Source organism: Hyperolius riggenbachi, chromosome 9, assembly GCF_040937935.1.
Source record: "Hyperolius riggenbachi isolate aHypRig1 chromosome 9, aHypRig1.pri, whole genome shotgun sequence".
NCBI classification, from domain to species: Eukaryota; Metazoa; Chordata; class Amphibia; order Anura; family Hyperoliidae; genus Hyperolius; species Hyperolius riggenbachi.
Window position 1 is genome coordinate 57,597,420 of NC_090654.1, and position 14,132 is coordinate 57,611,551.

The 14,132-nt window shown below is 43.7% G+C and overlaps 1 long non-coding RNA gene across 3 annotated transcripts in view; it reads right to left on the minus strand.

Moving 5' to 3' along the window:
• Positions 1-14,132, minus strand: part of LOC137532394 (uncharacterized) — a 95,339-nt gene that overhangs the window by 42,831 nt on the left and 38,376 nt on the right. The window contains exons 2-5 of one of the 3 annotated variants that reach the window (XR_011023914.1): positions 7,714-7,939; positions 6,080-6,169; positions 2,725-2,828; positions 1,540-1,695 (exon numbers count right to left, since the gene is read on the minus strand). This is a non-coding gene — a long non-coding RNA (uncharacterized lncRNA). The remainder of the gene's footprint in view (positions 1-1,539; positions 1,696-2,724; positions 2,829-6,079; positions 6,170-7,713; positions 7,940-14,132) is intronic. The other 2 variants (XR_011023916.1, XR_011023915.1) reach the window with 2 other exon arrangements.

A 14,132-nucleotide genomic window follows, 5' to 3' on the forward strand; every position in this document is an offset into this window, starting at 1 on the left:
TCATAGCTGAGTCTGTCTTCTCTGATGTCTTTTCAAGCCCAAGCCTGCCCCCTTCTGGTTCTGCTACAATGACTCAGCTATAATGATTCCTGAGCAAAGCCAGACTGAATGCTCAGTCTGGATTTTATCAGGGCTGATAAGAAGCAGACTGAGCAGTGAAGGATGAAACAGAGAGCAGGGTAGGTGTTTTCTCTAATGTTCCCACTGATATATATGATAAAATACATGAGGGTGCTTCGTCTCTGGTTCACTTTAAGAGGTTAAAAGATTATTGGATGGTGCAAGTGATTTTTGTCTTTATTTTTTTTACATGTTAAAGGACCACGACAGCAAAAAAGTAAGCAGTTAAAATCTGACAGAACTAATGCCAGCTGTCACAAACAGGACAGGACAGGACTGGACACCTTTTTTTGTGTAAACCAAGCCTTAAAATTTAACAGATGTGACATGTTTTGAACTGGTCCATCTCCGTATGGGGGATTCACAGGATTTTCTTTGTTTTTAAAAGCACTTCCTGAACTGCCAAAATAGTGTACAGGCAAGTAGGGAGGCCGGCTGGTATCTTACCATTTTGGCAGTAGAATTTTTTAAAAACAAACCAGCACCAAAATAAGAACTTAAAGGACTACTGTAGTGAGAGGTATGTGGAGGCTGCCATATTTATTTCCTTTTAAAGCAGGAGGATTAGCCATACTATGCCAGGGAAAAAAAACACACATATAAGTAGATAAATACTTGATCTACCTACATAACACATGTATTGTACTGTCCACGTTTTGATTTCAGGGAATTTTATATAGTAAATGAAGAGAATTCTGTTTCAGTTGGGAACCATGTCTTTTGCCCACAGTTTGAGGCCAAATCCTGATAGAATTTCTTCAATTAACTTTTTTTCTTTTCACCTCCAATTGCTGAGTCACCTCAGTCTTGCTTGTAAACAACTGAGCAGAGGATCATTTTTCAGCTTGGCAGCTCCACACTGCAGTCTGCTCAGCCAGTCAGTGAGAAGCAGGAAGGTGGGAGGGTCATTGGCAATGGCACAGAAAAGAGTCTTGGGGACTGAAAAAATATAATAACAGCAAAGAGATTCCTGATCCTGAATAGATTGTGGAGCTTTTGCTTGCAGGGAGAGATTTCTGGCAACATTTTCAACACATTGCAGTGTTTGAATAGAATTTGGTTTTGTGGCTGACAATCCCGCTTTAAGCAGTATCAGTTGCCTGGCTATCCTGTTGATAGTCTGCCTTTAATATATTTAGCCACAGACCCTGAACAAGCATGCAGCAGATCAGGTGACATTGTCAGATCTGACAAGATTAGCTGCATGCTTGTTTCTGGTGTTATTCAGACACTGCTGCAGCCAAATAGATCAGCAGGGCTGCCAGGCAACTGGTATTGTTTTTAAAAGGAAAGAAATACAGCCGCCCCCACATACCTCTCGCTACAGTTGTCCTTTGAACTACGCACAAATATGGTGCCTTTAAATTGGAAGTGCTTGGATGGTCCTGGAAATGAATAACAGGGAGCAGTAGTTGTTACCTGTAATGAATAGCTGGGTTTTGTGCTGCAGGAAAACAGGTTGCCCATCGCTGACCAGTCCTGAGACATCACTGACCAAGAAGGACAGAGGAGGGTATAGATGTGAATTGATTCGGAGGCCTTGCGGGTAGAAGACTGCCCTGTCTTTATAGGGTGCTGAAAGAGAAAACAGGTGCACAAGAGAATGACCCACAGACCACAATCCAGAGGATGCCAAATGACTGTGTGTGACCAAGACTGCAAACCACAAGAGGCACAGTAGATTGTAAGCTCCTGTGTCACCATGCCATTCCCTGCACCCTTTCTAGTGCTAACATAACAGTATTTGGTTTTGTGTGGCCTCCTAGGTAGGCATGTGATAGGTCAGTGTTGTCAGGAGGTAAGGGCGCAAATACATTTGTAGCATACAGGGCCGCTTCTAACTCCATTGGGGCCCCCGGGCAAAAGTAACTTGGGGGCCCCTTTGACACCCTGAACGATTCCACCACTTGCGCTGGCATAGGTAGCCTCCTCCCAGTATAGATAGCCAGATGTGTCTCCCAGGATTAGATAGACCCCAAGGATTGTTTAGCCCCCTAGTAAATATAGCCAGATGTGCCCCCAAGGATTATGTTGCCCCGTCCCAGTATATAGAGTCAGATGTGACCCCATGCATTAGGTAGCCTCCCCACAATAAAGATAGCCAGGTGTGCCCCCCAGGATTAGGTAGCCTCCACCCCCTTCTCAAGTATAAACCTACAGCTGTACCCCCCAGTATAAGGTAGTCTACCCCTAGTATAGATAGCCAGATGCAGTGGCGTAGCTTAGGAGCTAGGGGCGCCAGTGCGAGTTATACATGGGCTTCCCCCAGCACTTTATACATAACCATTGATACGGCGCATCAAAACCTGCCAAGGACAACACAGTGTCAGAGGTGCAAGAAGGGCATGGGGAGCAGCTTGTTAATGATTATCATTCAATGCATCTATAGAAGTGATTATTACAAGCACAGGACCAATAGAGAGCTAATACTGCAGTTGAGAGAGGGCCTTACGGGGCCCCTCTGGCCCAAGGGCCCCGATGCGGTGGCTACCTCTGCAACCCCTATTGCTACACCACTGGCCAGATGCCCCCGTTTTAGGTGGCCTCCCCCTTACCCCGCCATATGCAGAGTGAAGCGAGTGGAAGCACGATATTGCAACTCACCTTTCAGCGTTGCCGAGAACTTCTTCAAGTCTTCTCCCCATCACAGAATTCCAGGGAAAGATCAGCTAGAGCGTCAGGACTGTCCGGTAATTGAAATCTACGCCCTAGTAGGAATAAGCAGCCACAAACAGGGCATAGTAATTAATTCCTGTGGCCTGGAAGCAGTTAATGATGCAGGTGCAGGGCGCTTGAAGGTGAGGTAGGGCTTCACGGTGCGCCACATAGCGCCTGAGTTCAGCGTGGCTATAGCAGCAATGCTATAGTCTGCACCCCATGTACAGGTAATCAGGGGCCAGGGATCTGGAGATTTCCAGACCCAAAATTACCTCTCCCGCTGAGTTGCTATGACTGGGGTGGGGGGGGGGGAAATAGTAATTAGTGCCGCCCAGAATTTGTGCGGCAGCAGGGTGAGCTATCATTTGTGTCACCTTGCGCCAAAATGATGGGAGGCGATAGCGACTTTACACACTTGAGGGGACTCTGTAGAGTGTGTCTTGTTTCACCCGCTGCTTCCTGTGAAACAGGTACCCAATACTTCTTATCTCTATAAAGACTACGATTGAAAACAGGGTAACGAAGGGTATGCAGTTTAAAATAGATAGACTGATTGATAAAATGGTTGTATTTACATAACCTTAATAAATTTGTCTTATTAAATGCAATAAATATTTCCTACATGTACATTTATCCAACTCTATGATTTGTTACCCTGCATGGGTATTAAATTGTAAACAGTGGCTGGATAGCAATATCAAAACAGGCACCACACACACTACACTCATCTGTGAGCCATCTAATATACTGGATCCAAGCATAGGATATTTTCCTAAACGTTCAGGATAGTGTGCAGTTTTAAGCATTGGCGGACTACTACAGCTACAATAATATGCTATCACTCCTCCACCAGTGTGTGATATCATTACTCATTCTCCAGTGCTGTGTTGAGCTTTCTTCCATTGGATATACTTTAGAGCCCCAGCTGGTAGGTCCCAGTCTCCACTCACCCTCGTCTGCTGTTCCTCCTTGTGGTTCTGCTGGGATTGTCAGATAGCGGCCGCCTCCAGGTAGTGGTGAGGCACTTCAGGTGACGTTCCCACACAGTTCCAACCTCCCAGATTGCAGCATTCCTGGTACGTAAAGTGCAGAGCACCTATGCCAGTACTCTGGGAAGTCGTAAAAAACTTTCTAAACACCAGGAACGCAGCACAGTTGGAACTGGGAGCTGATGTCACCAAAAGTGCCTTGTCACTACCCAGAAGCAGCTGCAAGGAGGACCAGCGGACGAGGGTGAGCGGAGAACATTGGGAGCTACTAGCTGGAGCTCCGAAGTATATACTGCAGAAGAAAGCCCATCTCAATGCACCACTGGAGGATGAGTAAGGATATCTTTATTATTACAATAGATTGATCCAATACAGACACTGCATCATGATCCAAAACATTAGAAGAGCATCCCATAGGAGAGACACCTATACAAACAGTGAAGTGGCCTATAGAATAGCAAAGTGTACAGTTAATGAATAAATGTACGATACTCAGCCCAGAGAGAAGTCAGGGGGCACAAGCAGCGGCAATATGTCAGGGGAGACAGAGGACCCCCTCAAACGGATTCCACTAGTTCCTCGGATGTTACCCCGCTTTGTCAAGGAGAGGGACGGCCGGGTGTCCCTCCTGTACACTTCAGGGCTGTGGAGTCGGAGCAATTTTGGGTACCTGGAGTCAGAGTCGGTGGTTTAAAAACTGGGAGTCGGATGATTTTTGTACTGACTCCACACCACAGCCCTGGTACACTTTGCTATTCTATGGGCCGCTCCATTGTTTATATAGGCATCTCTCCTACCATGTATAGACATGTATGTGAGTTTGCACCAAGCACTTGCAATTTATAATTAGGTTGTATATTCAAATTTATATTTGATTTTTTTTCACCATTAAGAGTATTTCTTTTGTGATGTGGAATGTTGTTGCTGCATATAAATCACTATCCCTGTGCATCCTGCACTACTGAACCCGAGTTCAAAACCACCTGTGTGATCTGATATACTGATCCCACTGGGTACAAAGTGACGAGAATATATTATAGTGGCACAGTTATTAAATATACGATTAGTGCAATCGATTGACGGCATGAAGATTTTATGGGATGCTCTTTTAATGCGGTTTTAATGTTTGAATCATTATGCAGTGTCTATATTGGATCTATCTATAGTGATAGTAAAGATTGTTATGTACTTCTTTAAAGTGAACCTCCAGACTAAAAATCTACTCAGCAGCACTGAAAAGGCTTGGTGTTTCTTTAATAGTTGCACAGCATCAGAACTTCGTTTTTCTTATCCAAAACTCAGCTTTAGAAAACTGCCCGGGCTTTTTTCCCCTGATGCTGTGCAAAGCATGATGGGATTTATGATATTATTGTTCTTGTTCTGCTGTTTTTTGTCTTTTTTGTTTTGAATTTGAGATTTGAAGCCTAGCGTGTGCAGCTGGGAGGTATGATCAGGACACGGGACAGTTGGAACTGTGTCTCCTGCTCCCTGTCACCTCCTTTCAACCAAAAAGATGGCTGCCCCCATGAACAAGATGGTTGCCCCCATGAAATCACAAACATTTGCCTGTTCTTTTAAAACCGGGTGGGTAAGAGATTATATTACCTATCTATTTTAATTAATATAGCTAATGTAACTTAATGATGGTATGTTTGTTTAGGCCGAAGTTCCCCTTTAAATATACATCTTGAGTGGTGATGCCTTTTTAACCAGTTCGGGACTGTAGGAATACACCCCCACCCCCCCCCCACCCCCCCAGTGACCAAGTTTTGCCGTCAAACAGTCTCCTAGTGGCGACCACCGCTGGGAGACTGATGACGGAGCTCTGTTCCATCATTCAAGCGGAGATGCGTGCACATCGGCAAACGTGATCTCCTGCAAAACCCCGCCCCAGGACTTGATGCCAATTGGCATTAGGCGGTCCTGGGGCTGCCACCACATTCACACAAATTGGTGTGAGGCGGTCGTTAAAATGTTTCTTTTCTCCTAAAAAAATAATGTATTTTTATATACAGACTATGTTATACTCTGTTTATAACATTGTACCATATAATATGCAAATGCAAATTCCTTCAGTGCACAATGTTTTCTCTTTTGAAAATTCTACTGAAAAAAAAATTATGAAAAAAAGAAGTGCTAGAGGCAGTGAAGAGGAGTCACACAGAAATTCTGATGCCCATCCCCTAACATATCATGTATGGTGTAATATGTGTAACTGACAGCTGTGCTTTGGTTGTAGTCAGAGACTGGGAAGGTTTGCAGACCAGTTGGGGGGGGGGGGGGGTGGGGGGAATATGAAGTATTTTTCTTACTCTTCTCAGAAGTGATGATGTTTCTCTATTTGCAGCGCGGAGTCCCGGCATCAGGAACCTCTCAGAGACTCGTCTCTCTTTATCCACAGACTGTACAACAGAGAATGATGTCATCATGATAGATTATCCCACGGGGATCTCTACTACCACTAATATTCCACCCGACTCTCCCAGTCCCTCTAACCCCAGGGGGCCTCATGCGGGAACCAATCAGAAGAAGGGATTTTACTATGCTCAGTGTGGGAAATGGTTCAAAACAAACTCATACTTTATCATTCATGGTAGAACTCACACTGGCGAGAAGCCATATTCCTGTACTGAGTGTGGGAAATGTTTCCTACAGAAATCACAGCTTGTTGAACATGAGAGAACTCACACTGGTGAGAAGCCATTTCCCTGTGCCGAGTGTGGGAAATCTTTTGCACAGATATCACAGCTTGCTGCACATGAGAGAACTCACACTGGTGAGAAGCGGTTTCCCTGTCCTGAGTGTGGGAAACCTTTTGCTCAAAAATATCAGCTTCTTGCACATGTAAGAATACACAGCGGTGAAAAGCCATATTTTTCTACTGAGTGTGGAAAAAGGCTTATGCATAGAGACCACTTTATTCTGCACAAGAGACAGCATGCAGGTGAAATGCAATATCCATGTTCCGAGTGTGAGAAATACTTCTTACACAAATCACAGCTTTGCGATCACCAACGAACCCACACAGGTGAGAAGCCGTTTCCATGTTCTGAGTGTGGGAAATGTTTTAGAAGTAAATCAAACCGTACTGAACATGAAAAATCTCAAACTAGTGAAAAAACATTTTCTGGTTCTAAGTGCGGGAAATGTTTTGCACAGAAAGGAAACTTTTTAAGACACATGAGATATCACACAGGGCATAAACCATATTCCTGTTCTGAGTGTGGGAGAGGTTTTGTAGATAAATCAAATCTTACTGAACATAAAAAGACCCACACTGGTGAGAAGACATTTTCATGTTTTCAGTGTGAGAAATCATTTGGAAATAAGTCATATCTCATTGTACATGAGAGAACACACACTGGTGAGAAACCGAATGGTTGTACTGAGTGTGGGAAATGTTTTGTACAGAAATCACAGCTTGGTGTTCATATGACATCTCACACCTGTAAGAGGCCATAATTCTGTACTGAGTGTGGGAAATGGTTTCTTCCCACCTATTTTCTCCATTGTACTTCCTTACAATAACATAATATTATGAACTCCGAGTCTTAGGACTTTGAAATTACTCCTCCACATAGATGTAATAGGTGTTGTAATAGGTTTATCACACTTCTTTCCAATCAGTGAAAGATCAAGACACCGACTGAAGCCTGGAATATACCTTCAATTTTGATTGGCCAATGATTGGTCAGTTTTACCACCTCCATGTAGTATGATAGTAAACAGATTATGAATACTGTACTGTGAACAGATTGTGTAGGAAAACTCTCATACTAAATGGAAGTAGTAAAAATGGTCAGAAATGTGTCAAAGTTAGCTTTAGTCCTGCAGCTGAATTTATACCTTATGCAAAGTTCCTCTTTCTATTAAGAGGAAAAGGTCTTAGAAGCTGACACTAGACTTAAAGGGTGGAGGGGGGGGGGGGAGGGGGGGTGGATCTCACCTGTTCCTGCTTCCTTTGACACAGCTTCCGTTTAGTCCGCAGTCACTGGCGATCTTCTGAAGGGATTCAGCATTGTAGACAAAGTAAGCTTTTGGACCGGTTGGTGAGCCCACACATGATACAATTTCAGTGATATGTACAATCAATGCAATCTCGCTTAGAGATCAGTTCTGCTGCCACCACCATCCAAGAGCGTGAAAAGATGCGTTTCTGAATCTAGCTAGTCCTGTAAGAAAAAGGGGCATTTTAAACTAATTAACTAGAAGTAAAAATATAAGAATAAAACATTTAAGGTAACATTCTCTCTGAAAAGGCAGGATTCTTTTCAAGATATTCAGAACAGAGGCAAAACTAAAACGATTTTAATGGTTTCTTTTAAAACAAAAAAAATCAGGTGTATGATTACAAAAAATTCAAAGATTATTTAACAAATGAACTGAGATTGTATAGTAAGCTAATCAGGAAATAAAGTGGAAAAACTGAGCAAAGTAAATTGCATATGGGCCCGTGTGTTTTTCATCCTCTCCCGTGTGTGTAGTTTACAAATCTGTAGAGGAAGTCTAAACACCTTTAACAATTTGCTTTTACAGAAGCAATTCTGGTTTTCTTTCCAAAGAGACTCAAGCTTAAAGAGAACCTGTACTGAGTAAAAATATTTAAATAAACATATGAGGTAACTAACTTCAAATGAACATTACGTAGTTACCTTGCCATCAGTTCCTTTCAGAAGCTCACCATTTTCTTCTGACAATTATGCCTTCCAGTTCTGACAATATTTTGTCAGATCTGAAATATATCTGCTGCTGTCAGTAAAAGATCAGTTGCTGGCAGTTAAAGCGGAGAGGAAAACTGATGTACCAGGTAATGTCCATGTTTCCCTATGGCTCAAGTGGGCGATGTTACAGTTTAGCAGTGCGCTGACCAGGAAGCAGTTATGGGTAATGACAATTTTCAAAATGGAGGACAGAAAATTCCCTTGATCACAGTGAACAAACAGGATGCGGGACAGGAGAAAGCCACTGAGGAGTAGACTACATGGAAGGCAAGTATGACTTGTGTATGTTTATTTTGACTTTTAATTTTCAGTTCAGGTTTTCTTTAAGGGGAGCTCTGGAAAGTCTGCTCTTGCACTGACCTTGGGTGAATGGTGAGTTTTCATCATGGGGGGAGGGGAAACAAAGAGTTGAGGGAGAGATAGACAATTCTGAATGGATGTGATAATCAGGTAATGTGGAGGCAAAGCACTGATGCCAGCAGCACTGACTGGTGGGGCTGGTAGACTGAAGGGAATAGTAAAGCGCTTGTGTGTTATGCTAATTATACTGATGACATGTGGCACAATCTTTAGATGAGAAACGTGGGGGGTACAGGTGGTCAAGGGAGGGGCTCAGGAGGGAGAGGAAAGGTTTTTTTAGGGTTGTGAAACTGATCAATAAGCTGCCAGTAATTAACCAGCAGTGACTCAGCTGGATTAGCTGTGTTTGAGCTCTGTGGAAATTTGCATGTTTAGTCGAATTTAAACCTCATTTCAGTTTAGGACTGCTGGAGTAGCTTCCTGTCATATTATTGTGGTCTTACGATTCCTCGGCACCCACTTCCTGTGACATACAGTAATAAACTCTTATTTTGCTGTAAATTCATCTTAAAAAATCAAGATCTTGTTTTATCAGAAAATGTTTTATTTGCATATTTTGGATTGTGGTAACAGCAGCATTGTTATTTATATAGCACTTACATGTTCTGTAGCACTGTACAGAGTACATAGTCATGTCACTGACTATTCACAGAGGGGCTCACAATCTAATCCTGCCATAGTCGTAGTCTAATGTCCTACCATATTATTATTATTATTATGTATTTATATAGCACTGACATCTGCTGCAGCACTTTACATAGCACATCGGCATGTCACTAACTGTCCTTAGAGGAGCTCACAATCTAATCCCTGTCATAGTCCAATGTCCTACCATATTATTATGTATTTATATAGCACTGACATCTTCTTCAGCATTTTATGGTGTACATAGTCATGTCACTGACTGTCCTCAAAGCAGCTCACAGTATAATCCCTATCAGTCATAGTCTAATGTCCTATCATATTATTATTATGACCAGAAGTCCAATCTGGTGTCAGCAGATGTTTGATAATATTGATCAGTCAAGCCTAGGGTGATAGCTCACTGTTCTGCCTGTAATACTTCTAGCCATAGCCCCTGAACAAGCATGCAGCAGATCAGGTGTTTGACATTACTGTCAGATCTGACAAGAAGAGCTGCATGCTTGTCTCTGATGTTATTCAGACACTACTGCAGCCAAATAGAGCAGCAGGGCTGCCAGGTAACTGGTATATAGTTTAAAAGTAAATAAATATGGCAGGCTTTATATTCTGCTTACTTCAACTGTTCTTTAAAGAGAACCCAAGGTAGGTTTGTGACATCAATATTAGGACACAGAGGCACATTCTGCATACAATGCCCAGCCTGTGTCCTTACAGTGTGCCCCCAGGCTCCCACCATGTTCTGCTGTCCCCCATTATAAAAACCGCCAGGCTAGCAACAGGCAGATTGTCGCTAGTCTGCTGTTTACCTTCTGGCTGCCACTCACCTCTGTTCCCCCTCCTCCTGTAATACCGCAGCTCCCCGCCTGTGTCCCTTCCCTCCCCGCCTCTGTAAGCCGATTGGAGGAAGAGTACGGAGGTGTTCATTGGCGTGGACATGTGGTCTATACTGGACAGAAATACAATGGAAATATTGTGGTCTGGATAAATATGAAGAAATATTTAAGAAAGCTAAAATAATTGCTATTTGCATTACTTCTTGTGACGAACATTACGGAAGGTCGTGCGCGTAAACGCCAACGATTTTCGTATGGCCCACACAGTTACTGACAGCCCTGGGTAGAATAAAAAATGCCTTTCTTTGCTCTTCTTCTGAGAGCATGGCAGGAGTACAGCCCTCCTCCACATCCTGTGTCAGGAGAGAAAGTCACACGTGGCTAGCTTCCCTGCCGAGAGGCCATTTGGTTACACAGCTCATCTTTCCCCAAAAGGAAAACCTCCTCAAACTGGTTGAGATTCAAATTTCCCTCCAAAAACTCATAGCTTCACACAATGGGAACATTTACTTTATTAATAATTCAAAATAGGTTTGGCACAGCAAGACCAAAATTACATTTTCTGATACCTAGGAAACAGTTCTATCGTTCACCTAAAGTGCACGTTTCTAGCTATCAGGGATCCATATAGAAACCACTTTATCCGGCCTGCGTAGAGCAAATTCGACAGACTAGGCGTGTATAGACTCATTTAATACAGAGTCGCATGCTGCTTATGAATATGGTCGCGCATTTGCGATGCACCCATCTGGGGCGGAATTACACAAATTATTAATAATTGGTACATTCCTTGCTCCAAGTCTGGGGGTGGCAACTTGACTTTCAGGAGTTAACCCTGCCTCAAACACACCTACTTTCCAGGTAGTGACCGCCCCAAAACTCTGGTCAGTAAAAAGCGTTTGCAAGGAACTCCTCCCAGTTCTCCAAATTCCATCGACTAAGGAACGTCTATGCCGGCGCTAAGGAGAGCCAGCGCCTGCAGTATACAAAGGACTTTTAAACTGAATGCCTACTTTTAAACTGGACTATTTTCTTCATGATTCAAATGGACTGCTCAGCTAACTAAGTAAGAACTTTCTGATTTTATTCCTTTTATTTTTAAGCTCTGTGTTTTATATGTTAATAGGTGTATATAACTGTATGTAATGCATTTGTGTTATTAAACGTTTAAAAATCGTTTAGCGGTTATGACCTGTTGCTGAACATACACAATTGTACCTATTCTCCTGAACTCGCTACCCTGTGTTTAATAGAAGTATACATTTATAACCCATATGCGAGAACCCGGCCCAGACATAACGATCTGACCCAGATTCTTGCATACTGCTAAGGGTTAATAGAGCGTTCTCGAAGTCCTAGTAAAATTACAGTAGCGGGCTGTGTAACTCGCTTGGTGGCAGATCTTTGAATTGTATATGTGTGTGGAGTGATTCGGTTGGTATCAGAACGCTCCCTTCGCGAGTCAGTTCATCAAATTGCGAACGCGGGTTACCCTTCGTGATGAACAAATGACCGTGTAAGAGGATTTCTGACGCTGATCGATTTACCCCATCCGCAGACCGGCCTAGCGGTCTGTGACACTTCTGACTATACGAAATGGAAAGACAGATGCCATTCAGCACAGACATATTTATGAGTTCCACCTCCAGTAACAGAGAACCACAACAAGTTCATAAACAAAAAAAGAGATTTTCCAACCTCCGGATATGCTGGAATGGTCAAAGTAATACTATGTAAACCAGCCGCGCTTCAAAACAAGCAATACAATAGTATATTGGTTACACAGAAAGAAATACTTGCTGAAGGTAAATATTAAAAGTATTCATACAGATTTAAATACACAACAGACCTGACCGAGGGACAGCCAAAGGGCAAAGATATATGTGTCAGATAGGGGGCGCTGTGTGGTGATATTGTGCTGTAGAGTTGGAGGACAACTGCTTAGGATGTCACTGACACACACACACCCCTTCCCCATGGTTCACTCCTCTAGAAAGTTACAGCCACCCACAGACTTACAACGTCAGAAAAAAAAAAAAGTTCTGACATACTGTATGTCACGGACGGTTGCGGGGCCGCAGGCGCGTCCTGGAACCGCCCGTGAAGAAAAAGCGATCGCACTCGATTCCCTGCATCGATTACGCTTCAAATCGATACAATCTGGGTTGAGTGTGTAGGGGCAGCTGAAGTCCTTTTCTTAGCAGAGAGAGCACCATCCTAAAGGCTGGATGGCTCTTTTGATATGCTAATGAGCCTGAGCCTAATCTGCCCTGGAGAGTCCCTGGCTTCAAGCTGTGCTGATGGCCCATCCATCAGGTATAAGGTGACAAGCACCATGGCAGAAGCAATCTAGTTGGGGGGAAGCCAGACCCACTGGCTCCCTCCCAGCAGGGGAGGTGACACCTGGCTTGCTGCTGCCAACTTCAAAGAGCCTTTGCCTGGGAATGACCTGGTATAAATCCCAGGGGTCTCTCATATTCCATAAACTGCTATATGTATCATATTTTCTGTGTTGCCAGGCGGGCAGACCCTCCAAACTAACAGAGCAGGCTTGACCCTATCTGGCGCTGGTTCTGAAGAAATTTCAGACCATCCTGAGGGAAAGACTGCCAGTTAGGCAGTTCGGAAGTGCCCTGCTGATACCACAAGGGTCCCACCCCTCATGTTTGGTATCAGGCTGCTGGATACATCGAGGCAGACCTGAAAATATTAATAAATCTGCCCTGACCTGTACGGTTCTGTGAGATAGAGCCCATATATGGTTAAGGCATGATTTCTGGCCCCCAGGACAAGGGGAGGACTCATCTCATGTTCTAAGGGGGGGTGTGGGCCCGCCCTCACTCCCTCCTACTGAATCAGGGGCATAAGAATGGCAGAGGAGCCAAACTCAGTGTCCTCCACCCTGAAAACACCTTGAACTCATCAGGTGCCAGCTTGAGGATATGCTGGCATCCACCTGGTCTGAACTCTGATGGAAACCCAGAACTCTGTTTTTCCCACAAAAAGGACATCTTTCCAGGAACTAAGTATTTTTCTCCCTTCTTTTATTTTTTATACTGGCTATTACTGTCTTAATAATTGTGATTTTAATAATTGTCTGTATATATTAATTATTTATATTGCGTGAATAAACGACTTTCTCCAAGTCATTCACTGTCCGCTACCCTGCTTATCAGCACACACAGAACTGATCCCGGGTCTCTGAAGATACGCTACTGTTTGTTGTTGGCTAGACAGAATACCGTGTGTTTAACCGTTTTATTCGCAGGACTAGTCAGTCAGTTAGTGGGCTCCACAGTCCCATGGTAACCGCGGTGGTGGCAGTTTACTCTGAACCAGTGGGTGACGTTGTAATTACCCGTGTCTCACAGGCTCCCTTCTGAGTTGTCTGCGGCTAATTCTTAACGGTTCCTGCGCATTGACTGCGACCAGAGTTCGCACGATCCGTGCGCTGGCACCGTTTAGAAGGCTAAGTGCGGTCAGCCACTAGGGCTCCTGTGACACTGTAATTGAGACATAATTTTGTTGGCCAACCCCAGCTCACACCCAGATTCTAATTTATGCATAGTTGCCATATTAACCGAGCAGCATGCCTTTATTTTGGTTAAAGGGGACCTGAACTCAGAACTTCCTCTCTGCTCTAAAAGATACGCAACAGCATTATAACCTTTAAAGAAAACATGTTGCCGCTAGTCTACTTTAGGGGACCCAGCAGGAAACCTCATAGAAAAATTCTGCTAATGTGATTGGGTGGACTGCACCCTCTCGAGCTGCTAGGTTTCAGATTGGTTATAGTAAACGACCCC